This window comes from Ursus maritimus, unplaced genomic scaffold (assembly GCF_017311325.1).
Source record: "Ursus maritimus isolate PB19 unplaced genomic scaffold, ASM1731132v1 scaffold_36, whole genome shotgun sequence".
NCBI classification, from domain to species: Eukaryota; Metazoa; Chordata; class Mammalia; order Carnivora; family Ursidae; genus Ursus; species Ursus maritimus.
Genome location: NW_024426230.1, coordinates 13,254,446 through 13,270,872, shown reverse-complemented (window position 1 = coordinate 13,270,872; position 16,427 = coordinate 13,254,446). Strand labels below are relative to the sequence as shown.

Sequence of the window (16,427 nt, the reverse complement as noted above, 5' to 3'; positions counted from 1 at the left end):
TGCGGGGCTCGATCCCAGACCCAGGGATCATGACCTGAGCCAAAGGCAGACACTTAACGACTGAGCCACCCAGGCGCCCCAAGTTTAATATAATTCTTGTAGCTTATGTGAAGTGTGTTCTTCATTTGATAGATTCACAAAAATGTTTCTTATTTCCTATTTTTAGAGTCTGAACACTGAGTCTCCTGCTACCATTGATGTTAATGAGAATTGGTCGGTTATGACTACTGTTTCAGTAAGAGTGAGCACATCCTCTTTTTCCCCCTGAGTCAATGGCCCTTCTTGAATTTGAACCCTGCCTTTAAAGACCTGAGCTTTTTGTGTATCAGCCAGGGCAATAGACCTGTTCTAGTCAATGAGTATCCTGTCCAGTGGCTAACATGGTGGTAGCTTCCCTTGTTTCTTCTAGGCTTTTCTCATAGATCTCAAGAAATATGAATGGGAGAAGAGGTGTTTTGCTAAACAGGGTGAGAATGCTTATGGTGGAATAGTGCCTCCCCCGAAACTCTGATTCTCTCAGGCTGATTATGAGTATATTCTTCTTTGCTTTGGATCTGAGAAATGACTGCAGTAGTAGTGATCTATTCAGCTTAGGAATGAGAAATTCCAAATCAACGTTTTTGTTCTTTTGGAAAAGACAAATTGCTCAAGAAGTTAGTGATAAAACAAATCTGGTGCTTTAATATTTATTTTAGCTAAGTAAATTTTTTACTATTGTCAATTAAGAGTGTGTTGCATTTCATGCTTTGTAGATTTTTTGCCTGAAGTCCTATAAATGTAATACCTAAATAATTCCCCCAGCCTTTCTATTCTGCTTCTTACTTTCCACCCACTTACTTTGGTAGAGGAGCCCTTTTGCTAAATTCTTCCCTCAAGAAGGACCTTAAGACTAGAAAAATCATAGAATTTATCAGACTAATAAAATGGAGTTTTTAGTAATTATTCTGGGACAAGAGACATCAATTGGCACTGTCCAGGAACCTCCTGAACCCCCCCTCCTAGAGAACAATACACAATAAGATCCTTATAGTTGATAACACATTATAAATTTACCTCTCAGTGAGCTATTTGAATTTTAATAGAGCTCAAAGCTTTAAGTTAAGGAAAACATTCTAATGGCAGATTTTCAGGTATCAGTTACTAGGTGAGGAAACTATTAGAATCAGAGTCAGAGAATGAGAGCCCTAAAATTATAGTTCAGTGAATTCTCTGCCTAAATTTAAGGCTGGCTTTATCAACTACCTTAGTAGTTGTCTCAATGCTTAAATATCATCAAAATAAGAAAATAAGTTATATTAGTATCAATAATAAGATGAATAAATTGTAAGTTATAGCTATATATTTGCCTTTTTGGGTGGGGAGAATCTACAAAAAAATAGTAGTCATTTTGTTGGTAAAAACATTTGTTAATTTAATAAAGTGTATATAGTATCTTTAGTGGTTGGACCTTCCTTCCAAAATGACAAACATAAAATTTATGTGTTTGGTGTATTTTATGTGTCCGGTAGCTACTTTTGTTTTGTTATCCTATATTTTTGTCTTGAGATTGCTTCTTGTATTTCAGCATTTAAGAAGGAGATGGCAGTGTTGAGCCTCAGCTCAGACTTGACACTGTTTGAAATAGCTTAAGATTTTTCATAAAGAAGTATTACTTTAGCTAAATGCAGTTTCATCTCTTGGGATTTTATTTTCTACCCTTACTCCCTTTGTAATCCCATATGGAGAATGAAAGAGTGCTCTAATATATGTTATATTAGAACTGTCATACAAAGATACGATTAAATCACTTACACTCATGTCTGCACATCTAAGAATGCCAATTCAGGGGACCCGTAGAAATAACCCTCTCAAATAAAATGAGGACCAGCTCTAAAATGCAAAAGTGTGTTTACGATATGCCTGTTTTCCTAAGGCTTTGGCAGGAAGAATTAACCTGACGTTTCCAGAACACAAAACACCTTACTGAGCCACGTCTTATGATACATAAGCTGCTCTCTGGGAATACATTTTTTATCATTTCTTTTTTTCGGGCAGTAGGCTACTGCTAAGAAAATGACTTTTTCTAGGGCTGATGCCCTGAAAAAAAGTTTAGGTGATCAGAGGAATTGTTTACTTAGTCTCCATTCACATCTACTGTTTTGCCTGCATTCCAAGTTTCAAAAGGATGATTCATATACCTTTTAGGACTATGTTGAAAAACAAAATAAGTAACGGTGCCCTTTGTCAATATCAAAAGCAATTTAACAGTACATTTTTTAGGTTATTAACCATGAGAAAGATAGAATGCTACCACGTAAAGTTGTAGTAAGTTGTTTTTAAAAGTATAAGCCAAGATTAGCAAACTAGCTGCCATGTCAAAGGATCTGAAATAGCAGTTGGAATGGCACCCAATACTACAAGTTATATTTTGAAAAGCCATCCTGCCATGCTTAAAATATGTAAAAGCAATATCTTAACATGTGAGATTTTGTGGTTTTCTTTGAAATCTGGGCAATTAAATCACATACAAAAAGATGTGTAATTGTTTAGTTTGATTATCATTGATAGTGGGATTTTCTTTTGTACCTTAATTTTTATATGTTTAAAATTATTGTTGAAATGTTATGTGAAGAATAATTTATGGATTTAACTAAGCCAGCAAGCCAATTTGGTTTCCATTATAAGTGAAGGACCCAACAACAACATCTTCATTTCATATTGTTCCGATAAATTTAATGACATTATTTTTTTTTGAACTAAAAGGAAATTTCTTCTCAGCTGGATTCTTTCACTGTAGGTTTTAATCGCAAACTTTGAAAATGAGAACATAGCTATTATTTTTTATTAAAAGGATATGTTCTGGTTAGTTTGGAAAGGTTTGACGAGTAAGGGCTTCCAATAGCATGTCTAAGGACTTAAAATGTAATGCTGAAGTTAGAGAATGTAACATACGCCTTTAGTACCAGCGCATCTTATGTGTTGTTGGAAGCATGCATGGCGAATGTGTAGGCATGGTGAGGCAGTTCTTACTACTTTCAAAACTCCAACTAAGAGCAGGCTGCTTAAAGTTTAGCTACGCTGGGTAGAACACAGGTCCATACATTCAGTACTAGGCTCACCCTATGAGGTGGGTAGAAGTGAGAGGTTGTATGTTATCTGCCATGATTCTTGAAACACAGTGTCTTATTCATAACATGTGCTCACCTAATGTTTGCTGGCTGATTGAAGTTCTATGACTTTCCATGTTCAACATTTTTAACATTTTTTTTTTTTTAGTAGCTCGTCCTTTAAGAGTCTTTTTGAACTTTCTTATCCTTTGTGTTAGAGTAGGATTGTTCTTCTGGACAACTTCTAGTTTACATAAATAAATCCATAATGTAAATTTCTTTAAAATATATTTTTATTACATGTATTTTTAAATTTTAATTCTTAATGTACTTTTTAAGTAGAAGAAACACTTGAAATCTTTAAATATTTTAGTTAAAGTGCTGAATAATTACAATTCGGTACCTGAAGCATTCATTGGCTTTTAGCTCAATTAGAATGTGCTTTAGACTTGCTAGATATGAAATATTACACTGGTATAGAATGAAGCAATTCATTAGATTCGATGTTTCGGTCATGCTTTTGTTGTCTCACCAGTATTCTGACCTGCTAAACGTCTTTGAGGCTGAATGCTCTGATCGGCAGAATCTCCTTACTCTTTGCTCAGCAGCTTGAATAGGCGCAATATCAAAGTCATACGCTCTCCTAACCCTAGATGGGTTTCTAAGGAGGCGCACCTTACGTTAGGAAAATGCTGTGTGCTTGAATTACTGGTGTTTCTACATAAAGTAAATAAGCCCAGAGGAGAGCCTTTGAGTATTTTGGAGTTATGAAGTAACGAGATTAAAAAATTAACGAATTTTTTTCTCCCTTTTCTACTAGTCCTTACTGTGTCTTCCACGCAAGGGGCATGCTTTATATACTTTTGCTCAGTGATGTGTAATCCTTGATCCTTATGGGAAAAAAAAATCCCTCTTGATGTGTATTCATTCAAATGTTCATTGGACTTCTGCAAACTAGTGATGCAGAAGAGGAGAACCGAAAAGAGCTCCATCCTGTTTTCAATACTCTGTAGCATCCGTTTTTGGCAAACTTCAGTAGGGCCTTGGCAGTCCTGCCCTCCCAGACCTGTGCTTCATTATAGTGTGCTAAGAGCCACCTCTTTTAGCCAGGCTTGACAGGATATAGCCCAAGGGAGAAGACGCCAGAGAGTCTAGGACACTTGGTCTTAAAGAAACTCTGCTTGATTGAGTGGTCAGGGTACATATATTAGCCAAAGACTTGATGATATGCTGGTATCTGGCCATCCCGCATTTGGAGCAGGATATTATTCTGGATAGAAACGTCATTGTTTCAATCTCTTTGGAGCCAGAACAATTGTTATCTTCAGCTGAAGTGCCTAGTATGTCTAGATGTATACCCAGAAGAACTCACATGACGTAATTTTACCAGAATACCATAGAAACTTGATTTGAATGCAAAAGAGAACCATCAAGATTCATCCTTTCTGAAAAACAAAAATGAAATGAACAATATCCCCCCAATAAAATGACACTCAGTTGTTCTATACTTCCTCACAGCTACGTTCTTTCATGTGCTGCTAATTAGAATGAAACTCTATAATATATTGATAATGTGAAATTAAACAAATTGTTTATTTACTCTTAAAAATAGCATGTTTTATTAGAACAACCTCAGAGGACCATTAAAGAAAATGATTTAAGTATTGCACAGCAACAAATAAGTGTCTAGTGAAATTTTTTTTCTTTCAAAGTTCTGATATTCTTGGTCTATTTAGAAAACAAACGCATTTAATTGTTTCCATCTCTTAAATATGCTTAGCGAGTTCAGTTTTTTGTTGTTGTACAAATAAATTGGTCCTAGTTGCATTGCTTTCTTTCAAACATCATTTCAAATTAGGGCTTAATGTGGTTTGAACATTTTGCCAGAATAGTCATCCTACTTTTGTCTGAGGGTGGTTGATTACATCTATCTTTTCCAGCTTACAAATGCCAATATAATTAGAAGAATGCAAACCCAACCCTGAGACCATTTGTCATCACACATTGATTGTAACTCTATGTTTTATTATGGTACGTAGGAGGAAAAACAAACAATTAAAAGTCTGAAGAAAATGAAGACATGCTAAATATTTTCATTACATCATCGTGCTTAACCAATTTTTCCCTACCACTTTTAATGCTTAATTACCTGGATTATTAAAATATATATAAATACTTTTACATGTTGAACTCAAAAATAGCTTTCAAATATCTTAGTTGCAAATATACAAATGGGTATAAAATACACAGAATGGAAGAGGGTTTAGCATTATTATTTCCAAGTGTAAGTTTTAATAATTTACAGTATGCAGTATTCTCCAAATAACTAGAGAAAAGGCTCTGAGGAAATAAGGCAATGTCAGTGACAAAATGTAATTGGTTTTTGCCTGCACATATGCTATGTACGGTGTCTGTGTTTGCCCCATTTGTGTACACTGTCTTTCTTATCCACTCTATTACTCTTTATTTTATTGTCATGAGGGATGGAATTAGAGTGGAGACTAGAAATATTTAGTCATTTCTACCCTAAATCCATCCCTTTAAATGAAATGGCAAGGTAGAGATGTTTGTGTGATAGGAAATAAAGGTGTATTTTTAAGGTCATATAATAGGCAACTAGTAGACAACCATAGCTAATGGGAGTATGGTGAATGATTTTAGCCTCGTGATGAAATTTCTTTTGGCCTGTTGAAATCTGATCTACCTGAGGTATCTATGGAAACCCTCAGAATCACTCTACAAAGCTTTCTTAGTGGACTTGACACTTTAAGAACTAAGCTTTTAGTTAAGCTTTAAACTTTAAGTTAAGCTAAACTCAGATTTTAGCCTTCATAACATCAAGGCAGAGGCACTTGTTGGGTGTTGTCTCTTTGCATCTATCCCTATATTTTTGTTTCCATTTTTTAATTATTGATAAGGCAGAAGGAGCTTATGCTAGAGTATAAGCTGCTATAACAAAAAGACCCTAAAATACAGTAACTCAAAAAAGAAAGAAGTCAAACCAGAGTTTCTGTTCCATAAGATCAAGGAATATAGGTTACTTCTCTTTTCCTCTGATTTCCCTAGAATGTCATCTCCATCTGCATAGTAAAAGCTGGATTACCACCACTATCTCCTCATCCCAGCTTGAATTCATGGTGGAGTGGTCATAAGTAGGGAGGGGAAGCAACTTCCTTAGTAAGGAAATGACCCGAAATTGCTTACATCACTTCCTTTCGTTTCCCTTTGGCTGAAACGTAGTCATCTGGCCACACCTAGTTGCAAAGGAGTCTAGGAAGCCTAGTTGGGGATGGGCAATTATGTGTCCAGCTAAAAGTAAGTCGTGATGGTGGGGTGTTTATTACTGAAAGGAAGGAAGAGGAGAATGAACACTGGGAGGACAATTAGTGATCTCTGCCAATGTGGTCTCTGGTAATTGTGATCTTCTCTAATGCAGATTTCTGATTTTCTTTATTTCATCTCCCCTCTTCTCTTCTTTTTCCTTCTTTAGTCTTACTCTTCTTTGCTGATTGCCTCCTCTCCCTTATTTTATACTATAATAAAGACAATGCTATTATTCAACCTAAACAGCTAGTGTTCTCTAGTGGCTTGCGCCCTACAAAGGAGCCTGTAGTGTTTCTTTGGGTCTGCAAACTATTGGTTAACTTTTTTATTCTGTGGAATATATTGCCCTCATCACCTTTAATCCTTTCTGGAATAAGGTAAAATATAGGGAAGGGAGGTAGAGAAGAAGAAGGAAAGCAAAGAGGAAGAGAGAGGGGAGAAGAAAGGAAGGAGGGAGATAGAAAAAGAAAGAAAGGATAAAGAAAGAAGGAGGAAGGAAGAAGGGAGGAGGGAAGGAAAGAAAGAAGGAAGCAAGGAAGGAAGAAAGGAAGGAGGAAAGAAGGGGACAGAGAAAGAAAAAAAATAGGAAATGGAGTAAGATTATAAGTTTTGTAAAGACAGGGATTTTTGTCTCTTTTGTTCACAGCTATGTCTCTAACATCTAGAATATTACTGAGCTTGTTGGTGCTCAAATTTTATTTGTTAAATGAATGAATAAACAAATTTATTTTTCCGTCTCACTATTTGTCCTCAAATTTGTTTCAAACTTCCAGCTTATCCAAAATTCTTGTTTTCCATTAGAAAAATCTTTCCTGAATGCAAAGTAGTGGCAATTTGCTCATACAAATTCAACTTACTGTTGTCTCAAATGGCTCATAATAACAGACTTAATATTGTTTTATTTTGGATTTCATCTTTGAATAGATGGTAATTAGTTTCTTTAAGGTATATTTGACATGGAATTTTTATGTGCAAGAGAAAATGTTCAGGAGGCAATCTATACCTTAAACGTGATTTGGCTCTCTTTGAGGAGAGTGAACTGGTACAGATAAGAAATATGAAATTCATTACAATAAAACTCTTTCTGATTGACTCCATTATTTGACTGCTTTGGCTTTTCAAACCAGAGATGAGTGATAGAAAGAAAAAGGGTTCTCCAAAAAAAAAAAAAAAAAAAAAGGCCCCCAGTAGCCAGAATCTAGAATCACTGAGAGATGGCCATCAATTTCTTCCTTCTCTTTCTATTAAACTCTTTCCTAAAGCCTCAGACAGCTCACTATCAGTCTTTAAAAATTAACATCTGCTTTATTTATTCTCTTTGTCATCCATATGGAGTCGCAGAAGGACCTTAGAGATTCTAAACTTAGTGGTTTGCAGTCTGAATGGGGGTGGGGGGTAGATAGGAAGGTGATTGGTGAAGCTTGGGTTTACTGCCCTCTTTTCCACCAGAGCAGGTTCATTCTTGTAACAGGTAGGGTTCATTAGTGAAATTCGTTTAAAAAAACGGGTTCTTATTCTAACAAAAGTTTAGAAGCCTTCTGTTGAACACAGCTTCTTTAATTTGTACATGAAAACGCTAAGGCTTGGAGAGAAGTAATTTTTCAAAGATATCAAGGCAGAGCAAGGCCCAGAATTCGTATCTCCTTACTCCTGGGATGGATATCTTCCCACTACACTACACTGTACACTGGCTTCAAAGCATTCTTGTATCAGTAATTTGTCATTGTTATTAAAAAAAAGATTAGTTTTCTTTTTGGGGATTATATAGTGAGGTTTGGCATAAAATAGGACACCAAGGGGGCCCTGGGTGGCTCAGTCAGTGAAGTGTCTTCATTCGGCTCAGGTCATGATCCTAGGGTCCTGGAATTGAACCCTGCATCAGGCTCTGTGCTCAGCGAGGAGTCTGCTTGTCCCTCCCCCTCTGCCCCTCCCCCCTGCTTGGGCACTCTCTCTCTCTCTCAAATAAATAAAATCTTAAAAAAGTAGGAAACCAAGTCTCTCCCGCAATTTGTAGTCTCTTAAAAAACCAAGTAACATATGTACACGTATTGCTTCAAACAAGCTGTTGCTGCACTGTGAATGTTATATTATCGATAACTATATTGATAATATATATCAATATTATCAATTATTGATAAGCAGTTTTTTGGTAGTAAAATATTTTCATTGCCATGGATTTGACTGACAGTGCTTGAGCACCATATGGTGGGGTCCCTTACATGACTGAATAATGGTGCCCAGAGCTTGTGTGGGTGGACACAGGAGCTGGCCTGGAGAGAAGTGGGTTAGGAGTGACACCCTCATCCTCTCTACTGTGCTCTTCACCCCAAGCACGTGGTGCCTCCTTTATATCTTTATCAAGAGTTGTTTCTGTACATGCTGTGCTTTTGGTTCTGAGAAATAAAAAGAGGATGATTCTGGCATGCTTAGGAGAGCCAGCATGTGCCATAATTCAAGTGAATGTGCATAATACTCCGGAATCACATCACACTCACCTGTTCTCTGTAAGCCTATTAGGTAATTTTGGTAAACGTGGAAGTGGCCTTCATCCTGCTATTTAGTATCTTATTTTACATTTAATAATGAAGTAAATCTCTGGGGACTAGTTTTCTGGCTAACTAATGCCTTTGCAAACCAATATAACCTCTTAACATAAAACATAAGTAATAGAAGTTCAGAGGAAATGAGCTCTTGGGTTCCCTAGAGCATGGTTAGAGTCTCTCAAGTAGTGTTCACAAGCTATTGTTTTACAGCAGTTATACATTTTTTTTTCCACAAGTATGAAAATGTTCTTCATGGAAAACACAGGTCAACTTAAAGTCAGAAGCTCTGGTTCTTGGAATACTATGATGTTATAAAGAATACTCAAAATATTTTCATAATATAATCATTTACTTTCATTATATACATTTAAGCTGTTTTGGTTTTAGACATGCAGTGTAAATAATTTTCACATCTCTATGAGAAATCTAACTGGCAAAATATTATTTATTAAGTTTCTTTTTTTATTTTCTTTCCTAAAGACCTCAAATTATCTATAAAAAAGAACCAGTCAACCATATAGCATTTTCACAATGTGAAAAAGTTGTGAAGGACTGAAGGTATAATCCCTACCATTATTTCCCATTCTGAGAGATGCCTCAGGAACCATGACAAAACCCAGGCGTCTGAAAACCAAGTGACTTGCTTGCTCTCGAGCAGTTAATTAGACGTAGAGCTAAGCTAGCACATAGGTCTCCAGACTGTACGACATCATTTACTTTTGCAACTGCTGTATATGACAGATAAAGATAAAAAGATTTTTCAAAAAGCCAAAATTGCATTTATATATCTTGGCTTTGTATTTCACATTCTAATGACTAACAGATCAAGACATTAAGGGAGTGCCACAAATCTGACACTTACGTTTTTATATACCAAGAGGGTTTTTTTTTTTATCTATTTATTTGAGAGAGAGAGAGAGAGAGAGAACACAAGCAGAGGGCAGAGGCAGAGAGAGAAGCAGACTCCCCACTGAGCAGGGAATCCGATGCAGAACTTGATCCCAGTATCCTGAGATCATGACCTGAGCCGAAGGCAGGCTATTAACCAACGGAGCCACCCAGGTGCCCCTATACCAAGAGGTTTTATTCCTCCCTTCCTCCTTTCTGTCCTCTCTTCCTTCTTCTCGTCCCTCCTTTTTTCCTTCTTTACTTCCTTGGTCCTTTCTTTTTGTTTGACCAGAGATTTCTTGCTTAATTGAAGTAGAGTTCATTGTTATGGTGATGTTTCTCCCCAAGGCAAGATAGAATCATTCCCACCATCATAATTTCTTTGTCCTGTTCAGAAGCCTTTATTCAGCTCCTCTATCACATGATATATTGTGATCTACAAAACTGTGAATTTCATGGGGATCTACAGATTGAAATTTCTTGACTTACAGGTGAGAAAACCATGACCCAAACTCCCCTTTTGCACAATGGGAAAAAATTTAAGAAAAAAAATTAATAGAATGAACATACTTAGATTTCTTCCCTTATTTTCAGTCAGAGGGATGAGGACATTTAGTGAGATGACAAATTGAAGAGGATTAAAGGAAGTATTAAACTGTGATATAATGTTCAATATATCAGAAATTAGTATGAGGGGCGCCTGGGTGGCTTTGTCAGTAAGCAGCCGACTCTTGATTTCGGCTCAGGTCATGATCTCACAGTTGTGGGATCAAGCCCTGCATTTGGCTCAACTCTCAGCTCGGAGTCTGCTTGAGATTCTCTCTCCCTCTGCCCTTCCCGCCACTCGCACTCTTTCCCTCTCAATAAATAAATAAAATATTCAAAAAAAAATTAGTGTGAGGGAGTGAATGGATGGAAAGCAGGGAACAAAAGTTGGGAACTGAGGAGAGATACAAAAAGATAAGGATATAATACTTGCACACATTTTAGATGTTCTTCCTTCTCCTGTTTTTTTTTTTTTTAAGATTTTATTTATTTGACAGAGATAGAGACAGCCAGCGAGAGAGGGAACACAAGCAGGGGGAGTGGGAGAGGAAGAAGCAGGCTCACAGCGGAGGAGCCTGATGTGGGGCCCGATCCCATAACGCCGGGACCACGCCCTGAGCCGAAGGCAGACGCCCAACCGCTGTGCCACCCAGGCGCCCCATTCCTTCTCCTGTTTTTATGAATTTTCATGTCAAAAAGCCAGAATACAAAGAGATTCTCTCTCTCTCTCACACACACACCCAGATACACCCCAATGATAGAGTTTACACCTTTTAAATCTGAATAAATACGTGATTTTCTTGAATTTCAACTCATTGATATAGCAGCAATGTCTCAATATACTTTTTCTTTTGTAAAATGCATCCATAGCTTTTCTTTCTGATATGTTACTTAGCAGTACTAGCCTCATAAACTGTCTTTCAAATAACAGAACAGTTTATTCTTTTTATTCTGCTCATTTTTCTTGCTTATGTGGAAATAATGAGTCAACCATAAAGTGGATATTATATAATGAAATTAGCAAAGCTTCCTTTTCCAGTTTCTTGACATAGTTTCTGGTTCAGTAGTGATGGTGGAGAGTGGCTCAATGATTTGTTTGTTTGTACTCTACCCTGACACCAAGGTTTCTATCACAAATGCTTCTTCTGTAAGAATAAAAAAGGCATCATGTACTTATGGGCCATGAGTCCATTAACAAATGAAAAGCATCCACCTTCAGGCATTGCAGATGATATGGACCCAGCATTATGGAAGTTCCCTATACAGCTATCTGACATTTGTAGTATGTTCAGATGTCTTACATCTAGATTCTTCTGCATAATGCCACAATAATATCATCTTGGAAGACAGAGAGCAAACATTAACACTCTCATATTAAAGATAAAGAAATTTATGGATAACAAGGCTTAAGCACCTCACCATGATAGTAGAATAGGGTGTTTCTAACAGGTCCCCTCTATAATTTATTGCCCAAACTTGGACACTATTGAGAGTGACAAGGGGTGCTGTTAGTAATTACATTGGGACAACAGGTATGAATATGGACTGTTTCCAGGAAACTGAGACTCGTCACTTTTAGTAGGATCCACAACTGACTCTCACATAGTTCCATTTCTCTATGGTTCTCAGACTTCCCCTTGTGTTCTTGCTAGGTATATGAATACATATAATAGTCACAGGAGAGGGAATGGCTGGGTTTGAATTCTGGAAACTTCACTTATTGACTGTGTGCTCTTGGGTACACCTCAAGCACTTTAACCTCTCTGCTTCAGTTTCTTTCTTAGTGAAATAGGAATGATAATACTAATACTTACATTATAGAGATGTTATATGGATTGAATGAGTAACCTTCTTGGAATAGTGTCTGGCACTTAGTAGGAACCATATGTACTTGATAAATAAAAATATGAATATTGACCCTGAAAACTAAAGGAAAAATTAGAACCTATTTAGCTAAGAACATTCTTTTCATTTCCAGAGCACATTTTCTGAATCAGTTCTCAGAACATTGTCTACTTTTTGGTATACTTTGAATATCTGTACCTGAAATTACTAATAATGTGCGAGAGCTGTTGGGTGACACGATCTCATTATTGTTTTAGTGTATAGCACTATTAACATCTACACAGTAAGACAGCATTAGCAAGTTAATTCCATCTTGGAGCATTTTGGATTTGTGATGAAATGAGACTTCATGATAGTTTACCATTTTTTTGACTTCTGATAGAATTCTATTACTTCTGTTCTATTCTACTAGTAGACCTTAATGTCTTTCCTTATGATAAGTAATCTGTGTTATGCTTGAGATCACGTGGTTTCTTCATTTTAATAATTCAGGATATCTGGGTTTTTTTTTTCTTTTGGAATGGATAGCTTGATTTATTCCCACACAGACTCTCCTCATTCTTTCTTAAAATTAAAAATAAAATTAAAAAGCACAGTCTAAGATGGAAAGCATGCAGAAAAGCATTTCCCCTGCAGTTCACATTGTGGTGATTTGACTCTGAGAAAAAAAAACCCACTCCTCCAGCCCCGCAAGGACACGTTGGGCTTCTGTTTTGTATTCAGGATTAGACATCTCATTTCCTTTTAGTCCTTTAGGCTTGAAGTCAGACCACCTCTGACTAAAGTCATTGCTGATTTGTTGTTCAGAAAACTGAGATGTCCATTATCTGGTTTTTTTTGGTGCATGAGTGATTCCAAATCTAACTGTTTCCTGTGCTTCAGCGTTTGGCCTCACTCTCCATTATTTGGCTACAATGGTGACATCCAGTTCTGAACTTTTTATTTGATCCCTCTTCTATCTCCTGCCTTAAACTACCAGCCTTTTTAATATTCCTCAGCCTTCCTATTGACAACAATGCACAGCTAGGGGAGGTAAAGGAGCAGGAAATCCTAAAGCACTGGCAAAAATCTGAGAAGAAAGAGCCACACATGTATTATAATTTTTTATACTTTTTAAACTAAGTAAACTTTCTAGTCCTAATTGCTGTAATTCATACATATAATGAAGTTATATTGTTTTCCAATAACTTAATACTTAAGCATACTTTAAAATTTTTCAATTATTTTTGTATCTGTTATCTCAACTATACATTATAATACTTGTGAAACAGATATTCTCATTGTCCTTATTTTACAGACCAGGAAACTGAAATGCGAGGGAATTCACATAAGGCATTTAACACAGTCAATAAAAGTCAAAACTGGTACTACTAATGGTAAAGAAGAAAATAAAAATCACCCATAGATCATTTCATTACTCAAGATATAAGTGCTGTTAACATTTTAGTGCATTGTCTTCTTTTGCTTTTTCTGTACATATGTAGGGATCTGTATAAACATATTTAAGTGCATAATTTAGCATCATTAAATGCATTTCTGTATCCTGATTGTTAAAATTATTATATTGTAATGTTATTTAAAAATCTTTGCAAACCATCATTTAAAATCCATTGTTCAACTATGAAGTTTATTAGACCATTCTTCTATTATTGAACATTTACATTTTTTAAATTTATCAATTAAAAATAATGTCTTTGTATATGAATAGCTTCCATTTACTATTACGTTTTAATAGATAGCCGAGGGTTTTAAAGCATAGGGTGGTATCCTTACCCACTGGCATCTCTTATGATACATTATTTTTATTAGTAACATTGGCCAAGGATCAGGGTATATTCTGCAGCCATTAGATAGGGAACAATCTGATTTACAAAGGGAATGAGTTTATGATCTTGACCTCATCAACATTTGTGTGTTGACACAGGGTCAGAGAAGCAAACTAAGAAGAAATAAAAAAAAAAAGAGAGAGAGAAATAAGAACATATAGTTTACGTCATGGACATTTTAGAGGTGAAAGAGGTGTATCTGTGTTGAGAGAAATTACAGATATGAGAGTATGTCTGGTGAATTAATAATTGTGCTTGTATAAAAATCTTACACCTGTTTGGTCAGTGCATTTTTACATAGAATCAACACATTACTTTGTAATGATCCATAAAAGCCTTTCACCAAGAAAGTGTATTTGTGAAATCATCATATTAGATTGTTTCATTTAATTTCTTAGTTTATAATGGCTATTTAGATTGGGTAGCAGTGAAAGCAGAATAAATGGGCTGGGTGATACAGAGAATGATAATAAATAGCTAATATTTACTGAACTCTGTCTTCTAGGCACTGTTCTAAGTTTACATGTAATGTAATGTCTATAATATAAATTGTGTTTTGCAACCACCCAGTCAGGTAGGTACTTTATTTTCCTCATTCCATTCATGTAGAAACTGAGGTTAATTAAGTAAATTGCTCCAAGTTAGATGGGCTGACTGCAGGGTCCATTCACTGTATTATCCTATCTCCATTATGCGCTATACTCTACTGATGTGGGCTCCAAAGGGAATATACGGGTACAGTCAATAGGGCGTGGAGAAGTAGGCTTCCAAACTGAGTAGCGTTGGGTGGAAGAGGTAATCCGCTTGTTTTAACTTGCCCTATCTCCAGTACCGACAATGAATAATGAATCAATGAAAGGCATTTCCACTTCAGTCTTAAGTAAAAGCTATCCAATTTGACAGACATCTATTAAGCATCTACTCTGGGTTGGGCTCTGGAAAGACAAAAATGAGTAAGACATAACCCTGAACTCAAGAAATGTGTAGTCTGAAAGGAAAATGGACATGAGAAAATGATTATATTACAGTATGATTTGACAAAGAAGGACGTGTAAGACAGCAAAGAAGAGTGAAACCTTTGAAGAAGATATGACACTTGAACTGGGATGAATAAAGATTACCAGGGAAGCAAGGCTATAGGGCCTCTGTACTCTTTTGGGTATAAGAAAGCCTCTCGCTGTGGCAGCTGGACCATCATCCATTGTTTATTTTTAATCTAACTTAGAAAGAATGCAGTGCCATGTTTGGAGTAAGTCACACCTAGGTTCTTATGAGCTAGGTGATTTTAGGCCAATTACTTAATCTCTCAGAGCTTTAGATTCCGAATTTGAAAAAGTAGGGAAAAATTATGCTCATCTCAATGGGAAAGTTAAAGAAGATACAATCAGTTTCTAGAACAGAGCCTATTGTTGATGCCTGCAAATAGTAATTATTAGCATCCTGATTATGTAACTAAAAGAATGTAAAAAGCATCTTAGAACAAAGACTTTCTTACCTAAGGTGGAGGAAAAGAAAGCCTGGCAAGGTCTATGAAATGAGTGAGGAATAATAAGGAGAAAGAACTATCCTTCTGGAGTTCAAATTCCATTTATAACTGCTAAACTGAGACTGCTAAGAATAAAAGGCCTTAACAAGACTCAAGAGGATTCTTGGGACAACAAATGACTGTTACAACGGAATATTTTGATGTGTTAAGTGTAAATTACTCAGAAGCATATGGATTAAATTTCCTTTCAGCAATGCACGGGTTTAAACGTTAAGGGGAAAGAGACGTGAGAACAGGGCCCTACTGGGTTAGGAACTCTCTGATGTTTGCCCCAGGAGGGTTTTAGGTAGACTCACAGAGAAAGGCTGAGAAATGCTCCCTGGGGAAGGCAGGGAGGAGAAGGAACAGGGAAAAGATATCATACCTTCCACCCCAACTTTGGTGAAGTCCAAGTTATTACAAATCAGTGTGGCCTCAACGCCAAAGGTTTAAAAAACATTTTAAGTGCTCTTAGAAGTTTAGGTTATAGTCATCAGCCCAAAGAATGGTAGATCATCTTTTCTTCATATGAATGAAAAAATTTAGAACTCTTTCTGTTTAGGAGATATATCCTGGGAAACCAAACTTCTTTTGCTGGAAAAATGGACTTGAAAAGAAATCATGGTTGTGTTCTCTCATTTTATAGACAAGAGACTTGAGGCCCAGGTGTGTGAAACCCCCCCGTGGGTTCATGACAGAGCTGAGACTGGAAACCAGGTTGTCTAAGGAATTTCACACTCAAGGAAATTACTTGACTTGGTCAAGGCCACACCCTGAGTAAAGTGGGCACTGATGGGATTTCAGCCAAGGTCTGTCTGACTAAGGCCACACGTTTCCTACGCCT

The 16,427-nt window shown here is 36.5% G+C and overlaps 1 protein-coding gene across 2 annotated transcripts in view; it reads left to right on the top strand.

Moving 5' to 3' along the window:
* The window catches only part of SLC25A21 (solute carrier family 25 member 21), a 471,897-nt gene that overhangs the window by 43,090 nt on the left and 412,380 nt on the right, over window positions 1-16,427 (top strand). The gene's annotated exons all lie outside the window — the stretch shown is intronic.